Source organism: Thamnophis sirtalis, unplaced genomic scaffold (genome assembly GCF_051295495.1).
Source record: "Thamnophis sirtalis isolate CommonGarterSnake01/CBP01778 unplaced genomic scaffold, rThaSir2_p1.2 scaffold_5, whole genome shotgun sequence".
NCBI classification, from domain to species: domain Eukaryota; kingdom Metazoa; phylum Chordata; class Lepidosauria; order Squamata; family Natricidae; genus Thamnophis; species Thamnophis sirtalis.
Genome location: NW_028261385.1, coordinates 71,408,521 through 71,421,486, shown reverse-complemented (window position 1 = coordinate 71,421,486; position 12,966 = coordinate 71,408,521). Strand labels below are relative to the sequence as shown.

General features: G+C 37.7%; 1 protein-coding gene across 6 annotated transcripts in view; it reads left to right on the top strand.

Moving 5' to 3' along the window:
• Nucleotides 1-12,966, top strand: part of PIP5K1B (phosphatidylinositol-4-phosphate 5-kinase type 1 beta) — an 82,379-nt gene that overhangs the window by 17,244 nt on the left and 52,169 nt on the right. For all 6 annotated transcript variants that reach the window (XM_014052346.2, XM_087716009.1, XM_087716008.1 and 3 more), the window contains exon 2: nucleotides 12,816-12,897. The gene's annotated coding sequence lies outside the window, so the exon portion shown is untranslated. The remainder of the gene's footprint in view (nucleotides 1-12,815; nucleotides 12,898-12,966) is intronic.

Sequence of the window (12,966 nt, the reverse complement as noted above, 5' to 3'; positions counted from 1 at the left end):
TACACCCAGAGAAGAGGCATCGGAATGGCAAGCTCTGTTAGCTGGTGCTAAAACCTCTTACCCTGAACAAGTTCCTCGAGAGTCTACACATGACCTAGATGGGTCCTCCCTATTTTTAAAGAAGGCCAATTCGGTGTGCGGTGACACCTCAATCCATGGTAACAACCAGACAACTTCCCTTTGTATAAATCAAGTTTCCTGATGAGCTTCAAAAGTTGACCCACTTTCCCTTATAACCTGGAATATAGCAGGTTGGCCTGTTCCATCAAAAGACCAACTCTATTTTGACTACATATCACAATTTGACATCCTCTTCTTGCAGGAAACCTGGGCCTCCACAGAGATTCAGTTAGATGGTTATTGGGTTAACTCAATCCCAGCTGTCCCAAGCAATGTGGGGGGGGGGGAGACCTAAAGGGAATATTGTGACATTAGTTAATACATCCTTGCAATTTAAATGTGTACCACTGCCACCTTTCCAGCCATGGGTGTAACTACATTACTCTTATTTAAACAGGTGGAGATTTTCCTTTTTAATATCTATATTCCTCCACTCAATAGGAATAATGTGATTAACAAGATTTGGGACAGCATAGAAGATTTTATTCTTGGCTATTCAGCCAAATTCCCCAAAGCTGCAATAATTATAGGGGGGGACTTAACCGTTAGAATGGGACCAAATGATCAAGCATTATTTAATCATTTTAAAATTCATTATGATGAAAATGTAACAGGAGAATCTTTGCATTCCAGACAATTTAAAGACCCTAAAGCTAATCGGGCAGGTTTGTGTGTAAGACAAATGACTGTACATTTGGATCTTTGTATCCTTAACGGGTCCCCATGGGATGACTTTCCAGCAGAATATACATATCGGGGAGCAGGAAGAAAATCCACAGTTGAGTAATGGATATGACCTCCTGAAGTTCTTACAGAAGATGGAGGTAGACTCGCGACTGGAAAGCGATCATAATACAATACTCCTTATTCTCACATTGCACCAGAAATCTCTAAGGGCAGGCACAGCCTACTTACCCAAGTTAGAGACTCAAAATACCCAGATAAAAATTAGATGGAACGAGAAAAACGCTAAGGAAGTTACCAAATGGATGTTAGCCCCTGAAATCATAGAGCTACGTACATCTCTACTAAGAAATAAGTGTGGAGGATCTTGCCTAGAGGGGTTTGAATCCTTAATTTTAAATTTGAATTTGGTTCTCAGTAACAGATCACTAGCTCACTCCAAAAGGCCTTTTTCAAAGAACAAAAATTGGTTTGATAGAAATTGCATGCAACTAAAAAGTATACATAATATGGAATACAAGAAAAGTAAAAGTGCCCCTTTGAGGATCACACTTACTACTTAAAGCAGCTGAAAGCACAATATAAGAACCTTCTAAAAGAAAAGAAAAGTGTGGCTCTGAAGGAGTCTTGACATAGACTAATTACGGCAGTCAGGACAAAAAATACATCCCTTTTTTGGTACATCACCAGGGGATTAGGAAAACCTCCCCTACCCCCAACAAATCAGGTTCCGATTCATGCCTGGGAAGAGTATTTTAGGGAGCTTTATACAGATCCTGACTATGTAACCAAGGAGAGCCAAGCTAGTTTGGACCAAACTCCTTACTAGCCCCCTGTTACACCAGAAGAGATATCCCGGTTGATTGGAGCCCTAAAGGCTAATAAGGAACCCGGGGCTGATAATGTCCTGCCAGAAATAATAAAAAAGAATGCCAGTTGGTGGGCTCCACTTTTAGCATCACTGTTTATATTTATAGATAAAACAGGCCATATGCCTAGAGATTGGGGAGTAGCAATTATTATACCAATTTATAAAAAAGGTAATAGAAATGACCCAGGCAACTATAGACCCATTAGTCTTCTAAGCGTTATTAGTAAACTGTATGCCAAACACCTAAATTATAAACTTCAAGATTGGTTAATTTCACGGGATAATCAAAGACGAACAAGCCAGTTTTAGAGAAGGAAGATCGACGGTGGATCATATCTTGGTACTCCACCATTTAGTACAAAAATACACATATAAAAAAAAAATCCTCTCTTTTTGTGGCCTTCCTTGATTTTAAGCAGGCCTTTGATTCAATATCCAGGATCACCCTCTGGGAGAAATTAAAATGCACCTCTATTGATAAACGCCTCCTCTTCCTCATACAAAAATTGTATGCCAATTCCACCTTGAAAGTGAGTTGTAATCCCCAAGGGAGTTTAACCGGCTCAGTAAGAGTACAAAAAGGGGTACGGCAGGGTTGCATCCTGTCCCCCTCCCTCTTTAACTTCTATATTAATCCCCTGATTGATCTCTTACAGAACCCTGATTTCCATCCTCCTAACCTAGCAAAACGCAAAGTGCCAATTATCTTGTATGCTGATGATGCCGCTATCATTTCACAAACTCCTGTAGGACTGAAGAGAGCAATTAGGGCAACACTTGGGTATTGCAGGCAAAACAATCTGGTCCTTAATTTTGATAAATCAAAAATTTTAGTTTTTGCTAAAAGACCAAGCCAATACTCCTGGAAAATAGAAGGACATAGTTTGGAACAGGTTAGAACATTTAGATATCTTGGGGTGGTTTTCCACTTGCAAGGGATATGGAAGGAACACTTGGATCACACATTGCAAGTAGCCAATAGGTCCTCAAATGCAATTAAACATTTCTTTTATACAGGTGGAGGTCAGTTAGTACCTGCTGCCTTAAAACTTTTTGAGGCCAAAACATTGGCACAAATTCTGCATGGGGCACAAACAGGAATCCTTGCAAAGAGAGACTTGCTAGAAACCATACAAACCAAATTCCTGAGAGCCATCTTAGCTGCACCCAATGGAATGCCCAGTTAAGAATTGAGACAGGCATGCCTCAAATTCAAGTAAGAGCATGGAAGATGATGATCATTCATTGGCTTAAAATGCATTTCTTTCCAGAGGGACTGTCCCCACTAGTGTTGACTGACAATTTCTCCTCCCCCTGGAAACAGGCAATTGATCACAAGCTGGGCTCTTATGGACTCTCACCTGTATTCTTAATGTCCCTAGGCTTTGATCAAGCAAAGCAAGTAGTAATCAATAGAATGAGGGACATGGAGTTCCAAGAAGTACTAAATAGGTTGCCTTTCCACAGTAGGGACAGAATCAAACAGGGTGTGTGGGAATCGGCAAGATATCTAAATGACCTGATCTTCCCAAAACAAAGAATAGCTTTCTTCAGAGCCAGATGTAACATTCTTCCTTCAGCACTCCTCCAGGGCAGGTATAAGAGAATACCTATAGCAGAATGGGTTTGTATATGTAGTAAAGAAGTGGAAGATAATTCACATGTTCTATTACACTGCGAGCTATACAGAGCTTGTAGGTCTGCACATATTCTCCCCTTATTAGAGAGATTGCCAGGGAGAGCAGACAATTTTTATCTAGGCTTTTTCCTCCAGGACACTAACCCGGTTACCACGTATGCTGTGGCAAAGTTCTGTGCTGCTGCAATGTCCATAAGAAAAAAAATGGCTACAGAAGTATAGTTGTCATCTTGTACCAATTATCTGGACATATCTCTAACAATCTTTGGACCATTATATTTACTCCTATACTTAACAGCGTTGCACGCAGGTAAACCAGGGAGTGACCCGAACAATCTGAGAACATGTATGTTATTTTCCATTTTAACGTCAATGTCTTTTAATTATATCTTAATGTCAGTATTTTTTAACATAATGTAAAAACTAATGTGTATTGCTGGTCTTTGACCGTAATAAAGATTTACTTACTTACTTACCTTGTTTGCGTGGCCTGGTTTCTGGCATGCCACAGACCAGTGCTGGTTCACAGACCGTGGTTTGGGGACTACTGCTGTAAGTGTTAGCTAATATTAAAATGGTTTCAGAGAGCATCTGATGGAGAAATGCTTGTAATATTTATATTGGATGTATATAGCTATGTGTTTCTCTCTGCCATAAATAACATTTTTAAAGAATGTCAGCTTGTGCCCAGAACAGAATGAATTTCTTATTCACAGAGTTTAGTTATTCAGATGTTTTAATTGTATGATTCCTGTTAGTTGCTTTTTCTTTCTTTTGTTAAATCATACTTTGGATACTACCTGGATAAGTCTCTGCAGTTTTCCTAGCAAGATTTTTCAGAAATGATTAGCCACTGCCTCCTTCCTAGGAGTGAAATAAAGCCCAAGGTCACCCATCTGGCTTTGTGCCTAAGGTTTGACTAGAACATACAGTCTCCTATTTTGTAGCCTGATTCTTAACTACTTCACCAACTGAGAGCCATTCAGTTATGTGTGTCCTGCTCTGATCGTACTGCATACAAGTTCTGTTAACATAGGCTAATATTTTTGCTCCTAAATCTTAGATTTATATTAGATTTCTTTGAAGTATAGGACCCATGGAGATTGGAAAGCAGTCTGAGCCCTTTTGATGTCCATGGGCTCCTAATTCTTATGATAATTTTTCTATCATAATTAAAAAGTACTATCTACATGCCCTGATCAAAAGCGTTGAAAGTTTTTTGAAACATTTGAGAAATCTGTAAAATCTGTTTGGTCGTAACAATAACATTACTAAAGATGGATGTCACAAGAAATCATAACTAAATTTAATTACTCTGAGGGAGAGAAAAATAAATTGGGTCTCAGAAACTTTTTCTTCCTGGGTGTCTTTGTTTTCTTCACAGTTAATTCTGAAAATAGATTTTGAGGGGGAGAGCGGGGGGGGGGGATTTGAAAAATTTTAGCCACCAGTTCTCTGCCCAGTTGCTGGATGGGCTTGGCCATGGGGAACATGGCCTACTCGGCCTCCTGCACCACAGCAGGGGGCATTTTTTGCCCTCCCCAAGCTCCAAAGGCTTTCCTTGAGCCTCCAGGAGGGGGAAAATGGTCTCCCCTGGACTCCAGAGGCCAGGAACAGGCCTGTTTCTGGACTTCCAGAACCTCTGGTAGGCCTATTTTCTGCCTTTCCCAGGCTCCAGAGGCTTTCCTCAAGAGCAAAAATGGGAGAGCAAAAATGGCCTCCCCCAGGCTTCAGAGGTTTAAACTGGCCCGTTTCTGGACTTATAGAACATGAGGTAAGCCTGATTTCCGCCATCCCAGAGCCTCTGTGCAGGTCCTGCACTTACCTGCATTGATGAACAGGCTGCGTGGAGACTCCTAGGAGGGGCGGGGTGGAGTGGGCAGGGCCAGTGAGTCCTTCTAACTACCGGTTTGGCGAACCGGATGCAAAATTAGCATCTGGTTCACCTGAACCGGTGCGAACCGGCTGAATCCCACCCCGGGGGAAGGAAGAATTTGTGGGATTTGGTGCAGGTCAATATAAGTAGAAGTAAGTTCGGATCCAATCCATTCCATTATTTTATCAGGAGTGCTTCCAAATAACATAATGACAGGCTATATTTTTCCATTTAATATTTTTTTAAATTCAAAATCACCCTTAGGTAACAAGAAAATTTGTGGTAAAAACATGCAATATTTCAGCTGGTATGGACAAAAAAATCTGAATTTCTGGCATAGAAGGAAATAGTGTTCTAAGAAAAAAAGGTGTGTGCAACTTAATGTGCTGCAAAGTTAGTTCCTTTCCACATCCTGAATTTACAAAGAGGAAGAGACTTTATAGAATCCAGCAACATTTTCTTCTAAATCAAAATACAAAAGATCTGGTGGCAATCTTATAATTCCCCTGTAAATTACAGGATAACATTTTAATGGTGCCTTTTTATAAACTGATTGTGATGTTGATAAGAAAAATGAAATTTATTACGAAAAAAGTAGTGTTTTACAAATATTATCACAAAAGTAGATGTCACAACTGCTGGATGAGATTTGGGGAAAATTCCATTGATTTCTGGATCAAATTATATCTAAAAGGTTTTCTGAGTAGAAGATAGTCAATGGAAATTCCATTTGCAAAATTACGGGTAATGTTTGGAAATGATTACTAGCCCTCCATCTGGAAGAACCGGCTCTTAAAACATGCACACAGATACATTATCTGTTCTACCTATTTGGTCTGTATATTTTGCCCTAAAGGCCTAAAATATGATCTTTTCTTAGCAGAAGAGCAGTTTTAATTCATTCTGTGTTTCCTTGTTTATTTAGATTTATGTAAAACATATGAGTCATTCCTTAGCTCATGACTGTACCATTGTATATTTTGCTTGTTTAATTTCATGGTGTATAAAATGCATACAATGAGGAAAGGATGCTATCTGTATTCAGTGTTTACATGTCTCATAGTCTCACACAGTTTTATTCATAAGGACAGATTCAGCTTATAATATATTTCCCTCCCTGTACACTATTTTTTGTAAATATACTGGGAGAGATAGTATTCTTCTCAAAAGCTTTTGCCTGTCAGATGTATGTATAACACATATATTTTACTCAGAGATAAAATTCTTCCATTTAACCAATAGAAATTAAGAATCATCTCTGGGGAAATTAATTCCTTATGCATGTTTTGTGAGAATTGTCAAGCCTCTGTTCAACATGACAGGTAAGTTTTGCTTTTCGGAATGAAAGCTGCAAGGTTAAAATGGCTTTAATTGGGATTTTTTTGAGTTAAAGCTGCAAGGCTGAGTTTTAATTGGTTTAAACGAAAACACCAGGCAAGGGCTGTGTGGATTTTCATAAACAATATTTACAAAAAGGGCTGGGAGTATGGGAGTCTCTTCCTCAAGTTTCTCTGTGAGCACAGATATTTTTCTATGTTCTGTTAAGGAGAAAGCCATAGCCTATCATCTATTTCTTTTATTAAGCCATCTTGATATTGAGGGATATTTCGGTGGGTGCACTAACCCTGAGAATCTCTGGAAGCTGCTGGTAGTGACTAGTTAAGCAGAGAGTAACACATGATGGAAATGAGGGCAGAAGGGGTTTTGCAACACATGGGAAGAAATCTACCTAGAAACTCAAAAGTAGGAGGGGGAGGGACAGTGACAAACCACTTCTGTATTGTTGCCAAGCAAATTGCATGGAAATGGCTAAAACATTTAGACCAGCTTGAATGTCAGTTAATGAGACTGCCTAAATCAAAAAGCACTTCACTGGTTGCAGGGGAGGGAAATTAAACATTTTTGAGTAAATCTGGAGCTGATAACCTAGCCAGACTAAACTACAAAGAAGGCTGATATTAATCTAGGTGACAATATAGAAAAATGAGATTCTTGTTTTACAAGGAGAAATGCAATTGGAACTTGGAATATAAAAAAATGTACTCTAAAGAAAACTAGAAACTATCCTAGCAGAAATGAAGTGCACTAAATTGGACGCTAGTGGGTGTAGACAAGTTGGAGTATGTTCACCTGTAAGTACATAATAATATTCGGGATAAGATATGGTGGTATTCATAGTATGGTATAGTATATCCATAGTTGGTATTCACGGTATGAGATTGTGCAAACAGTGGGATGGAAAGAATATTTACAGAGGACATTGCTGGCTACATGGTCAATTCCAAGCTAGGAAACAAGAGAATCATATACACAGCATTAGATTTAATGAATATCCAATTGTGGGGGAAACATTTGCAGTTGATAGCGATTGGTTCTCCTTTGAATAGGCCATTGTTATTTAATCTTTTCTCCCTTTATATAGAAACTAAAATATCACTTTAATCACGTACTGCAACATTCCTTGCTTATGATCATCAGGCATTTTCTCCACTGTTCTAGCCATTTGGGGAAGGAGTGTTTCCTTAGTGACAGAGCACCTGTTTTCTGAATTCAGATTCAGTTTGAATTAGTGCTTGAATCATTGAAGAATCATTGCCTTTTGGAGCAAGTGATTTGGTTTGAACTAACAATAAAGTAACTTTCAATATTCATGTATGTTCTACATTGGATGAAAGCCAGCTAAAGGAGGTGTTGGATTCCTATCTCAAATCACAGAGCGTTTTTTTGTGTTTAATCATATCCTATCTTGCAGTACTTAGTTTCAGTTGGTGATGCTGAAGTTGAGGATATAACTCTTTATTTTTTTATCACTGTTTGTTGCCCTGTAGTTTTGGAGAAACACTCAGTATCAGTACATAAAGTATAAATATATTTTAGTTTTTAAATATCTTCATCCATCGTAGCAATTACAATCAGTAAGTCACTTCCTGGAGGGGGGGGGATGTAGTACAGTTCTTTAATGTTCTAAGCTTTGGGCATGATTATGATTTATTTTTTATAATTCTTTAAATTGTATTTTATTCTGATATCCACTGCTGTTAAATTAGCCACATAATACTAAGAAAGATGAGGTGAAATGCTGCTGTTAAATAAGAAGCAAGTCCTTATTTGTAAATTGTTTGCTTGAGAAATGTAGTTTAGAGATTTTGCACATTAAATACTTTTTTGCTGGCTGTACTCACCAGTTATTCCTACTACAGATAATTATATAAAGACTTCCTCTGGAAAAAAAAGTCTTGGTCATGAATAAATAAAGAAACAAGAATATTATTTATATATTTAGATATCATTCCTTTCTGCTGAAACATGAGTTTGATTATTCATATGGATTCTTTAAATACAGAAGCTTTTAATGCTATTAATAATTCCACATGTTTAAGCAAGAATTGTTTTATTCTGTTTGTTGGATGGCATTTAATAGGATTTCAGTTGGCATGTTATTAAAGAGATATATGTCTGAGCAATCTGGTTTATTCCTGCAACTTATAAAATGTAGAGGATTCATCCAGAACTTCAACAAAACAGTTTTTCTCTATAGTTCCTTACCTTTTAGTAAATGCTTGTCTGAATAATATCTCAAGTAGATCTTCATAAGCAGCTTGTCCCAGTCTTCTACGTTTTAATTCCTATCTATCTATCTATCTATCTATCTATCTATCTATCTATCTATCTATCTATCATCTATCTATCTAATTTATATGGCCGCCATCTCATAGAAAACAATTCTGTGTAACATACACCAATCCAACAAAACAGTAGAAATATAAAGCAGTCATTGTTTAAAACCGTTATGTAATCATTATTAAAAAGAATTAAAAATGATAAAAACAAAACTAAGACTGAAAAAACTAATAGGCAGAAGAATGTTAACAATAAGTCAACTATCCCACTAGTTCAGCCCTCCCCAGAGTCCTCAGGCCCATTGGCATTGCCCCATAATATATTTTTCTTGTTGTTTATTTATTCTGAAGTTTATGAAAAGACTGGTTGGCATCATGCTGGGCAGCTCAAAAACTATGGCACTCCAGGAATGTCCTTTTGCTGTAATCAAAGAGGTTCTGCAAAGAAGTGACAAGAATTGGTGGACATGCATTCCAACAAAAAACTATTCTGCAGATGAAAAGGAAAATGACCCACTGTGCCGGAGGGAAAATTAAAGGATCTAATTTGGACAAAATGTACACTTAATACAGAACTCTTGTTGATTTGAGAACCAGGGTATTTCATCTGTCTTAAATGATAATAAAATTTTTAGGCTCATTTCCTTAGACCCACCCAGAAGTAAAAAAAAATTTTTTTAAGTGGAGCTTGATCTCTGGTGATAACATGAACACAACCATGCTGTTTTCTTGGCAGTAGCATGAACATCCTTTGCTGTTTCCTCCTCCTAGTTCCTCATTTAAGCTGTACTCTGGTGTTTTTTATTGCTTAGATTCAAGTTCTGATCAAGCCCAGTTCCACCTAGTTTTGAACTCAGGTAGGATTGGCCAAGTGCTATCCTTTTCTCATGGTGGGAAAATACTTACCAGAGGAAAATTCTATTAAATAACCTGTGACTCATTGGGTCATCCTCACATCTAAACAGAGAAATAGAATGACCAATGGAAATGGGAACAATTTCTGACTTCCTACTGACTTCCCCATTGATGTTGCTTGTGGGAAGCTGATAGGGAGTGCCAGAAATCACTCCTCTTTCTTAGCTGCCCTCCCTCCTTTGCTGAGGGGAGGGGGAACAAAGGGAGTCATGGACCACAATAAAATTGCACCCCACTCCTGATTTCAGCATATCCCTAAGGGTCCTCTCCCTCCAAGGAGAAAAAGGGCTCACCCATCAATTGTTGGTAATCTCAGCCAGCCCTGTCTTGGAAGCAGGCATTCGAATTGCTTCCTCACTCTTCCCTCACCATCCATTGCTGTGTAATTTCATATTTTAGTCTCTGTTCCAAAGCAAGTCCATTGCTACCCTAAACCTTCCAGTTTTGCCCAACTGAAGATTACAAGCAAACAGTTTGGTTTGTGATTCTTCAGATGATAATGGCAAGGACAAATATGAATACACAAGTGGTTAAATTAGGAAGCATTGTTTTATGGCAGATTGCACCCTAAGTCATTTGTCTTTCAAGCCCTAAGCTGTTTCTCTCACATATGCATACATGCAGACGCACGCACACACTTGTGATATTTGACCAAAAGGTTGGAGACCCCAGATTTATTTAATTCAGTTTAATTTGCAAATGTATTTATGATGCTAAAGAAATCAATGCCTTCTTTACCTTGGCAATATGAATTCCCACATTAAACAGGAAGAATTTTCTCCAAATAAATTGGGAATAAGCAAGCCTCTGTTACATCCCAAATATTCTTGGATGGAAAGTTCAAGGCTATATTGTACTTGGTTTGGTTTAGTTATTTCAGGGTAGCATTGAATTAATTTTTCTGAAGACATTTCCTTTTAAGTTGGTATGCATAGAAATATGCTTTGACAGCCAAGGGGAAAAACTGCATATAAATCCACCTCTATGTAGGCAGAGTGCAAGGATAGATGAGAGAGTCTGCTTGTTGTGTAAACAGTATGATTCTTTGATATAAAGGCCCTTAAATGATCATAGTATGTAGAGTTTATTAAGATCCAGCATGGAAAAAAAATATTTTGCCCCAGTTATTTCCTAAGTATTGGGAATTTACTAATATTACCCATCATGGCAGTGTAACATGTCAAAAACTGATATTTGGCATGGGGGGGGGACTTTTTTTTTCTAAGGATTTATTTAGTATGCAGTGCAAATGGTTATATCAAAAAGAATTTTAAACATTCTTATATAACGCTTGGTCAAAACATACCATTTCCTAGCTTTGCATTTCAAAATAGCTTTATTTTCTTGGAGTATAGTTTCAGTAGTTAATTAATTGCTCATTATATATTTCTAATCTATTACTGTAAAAATAAATATGATCTTATGCCACCATAAAGACTAGCTAGTATATTATAGTGTATAAAAATATCTCTTAATTGGTTAAATATAACCACAGAGTTGTTTGACATTGTATTCATTAAATATAAATTATCATCATTGCATCCTAGGATTACATAAATTTTACCATAACAAAAAATGTCCAGGTACAAGGTTACATGATTATATGGAATAACTTTTTAAAATGTCATTACCGTATATTTATACCTATAGGAAAAAATATTGAAAAAAGATTTATTTTTTAAAAGTTTCTTTGCCCAAGACTGAGACGCAGTTCTCAGTCATTAGATCTTTTAGTGTCTTCATCTCTTCCTTTTTATAGGAAGCAGTGCATCTGGACCTGTCAGAGCAGTATTCCAAGAACATAAAACAATGTTTACTAGGAGCAGAAACTAGGAGCAGGTTACCATATACAGTGTTTTGTGCTTGAAGAGTAATAAATTTGGATGCATGAACAGTAGTAAATTTCTTATTTTCCCAGTTAATAGAGAAGCAGATAAGAAATATAGAACAGTTTACATTGGGCCTGTAGTCCATTTTCGTATTGGAAGATCTCAGAAGCTTGATAGGTAAAGCTAAGATATGACAACTGATTATAAACCTATCAGTCCTCCCTCAGAACATATGTGGTTTTGCTGTTGTAATTATATTCTGTTCGTGCGTACAGTGAACCTACTATGTGAATGAGCTAACTAGCATTATAATCCCTTTTCATGTATCTTTAAAACAGCCTCACAAAGGTCTACTGAAATAAATTCTCCTTCAATATATTTTAGTAATGTTCTGCAACGGAACATGCATCAATTGCTTTCCCTAAATGTGTAATGGAATAGTCCTTGGCCTATGACTGTAATAGAGCCTGCCTATTATATGTTGTGATGGTTATAAAACAGGTCAATCACGTGTGCAACACAATTTTATATATTTTTTCACAGGGGTCATTAAACGAATGTGTCAGTCATAAGTGCAGACGCTGTGGTTGTGAAGCAAATGCCACAATCATAAATACAATCCCGTGTTGGTTTTCGGCAAAACTCATAAAATGCGATCATGTGCCTGCAGGACACTGCAAATGGCCATAAATGTTGCCGAGCACCTGAAGTGTGGTCATGTAACCATGGGGGGGGGGGAGATGGAACTGGTTATCAGAACTTCATATCTGGGTCATAACTCCCCTTTTTCGGGTAGGTTGTAAGTCAAGCACCACCTGTAATTAGAATGATCATAAATAATGTATGAATCAGAGGTTGTATTCAGCAGGTTCTCAGCAATTCTGGAGAACCGGTAGCGGAAATTTTGAGTAGTAAATACCACCTCTGACTGGCCCCACCTCATCTATTCTCTGCCTCCCAAGTCCCACCTGATCAAGGGGGGGGATGAGGATTTTGCAGCAACCTTCCCCTGGAGTGGGGAGGGAATGGAGATTTTACAGTATCCTTCCCCTGCCACGCCCACCAAGCCACGCCCACAGAACTGGTAGTAAAAAAAATAGAATACCACCATTGGTATGAATGTAATAACACATAAATGATCTCTGTGTGTGTGTATGTGTGTGTGTGTGTGTAGAGCCCTGCTTTTTGTTCATTGTTATTCTATATAAAAATATTTTTAAAATAATTTACCCTGGTTAACAAAGTCCTTTTTTTTTAACAGTGTCCTGGAAAAATTGACAGCATCAATGAAAGGGCTGATTCCCTCTCTCAACTGCAGGCTGTTTGTAACATAGCTAAGAAAGGTACATGCATTCTAATATTATTAATAACCGTTACTACCTGTTGCTATTATTAAGCCTACAGTAAGAATT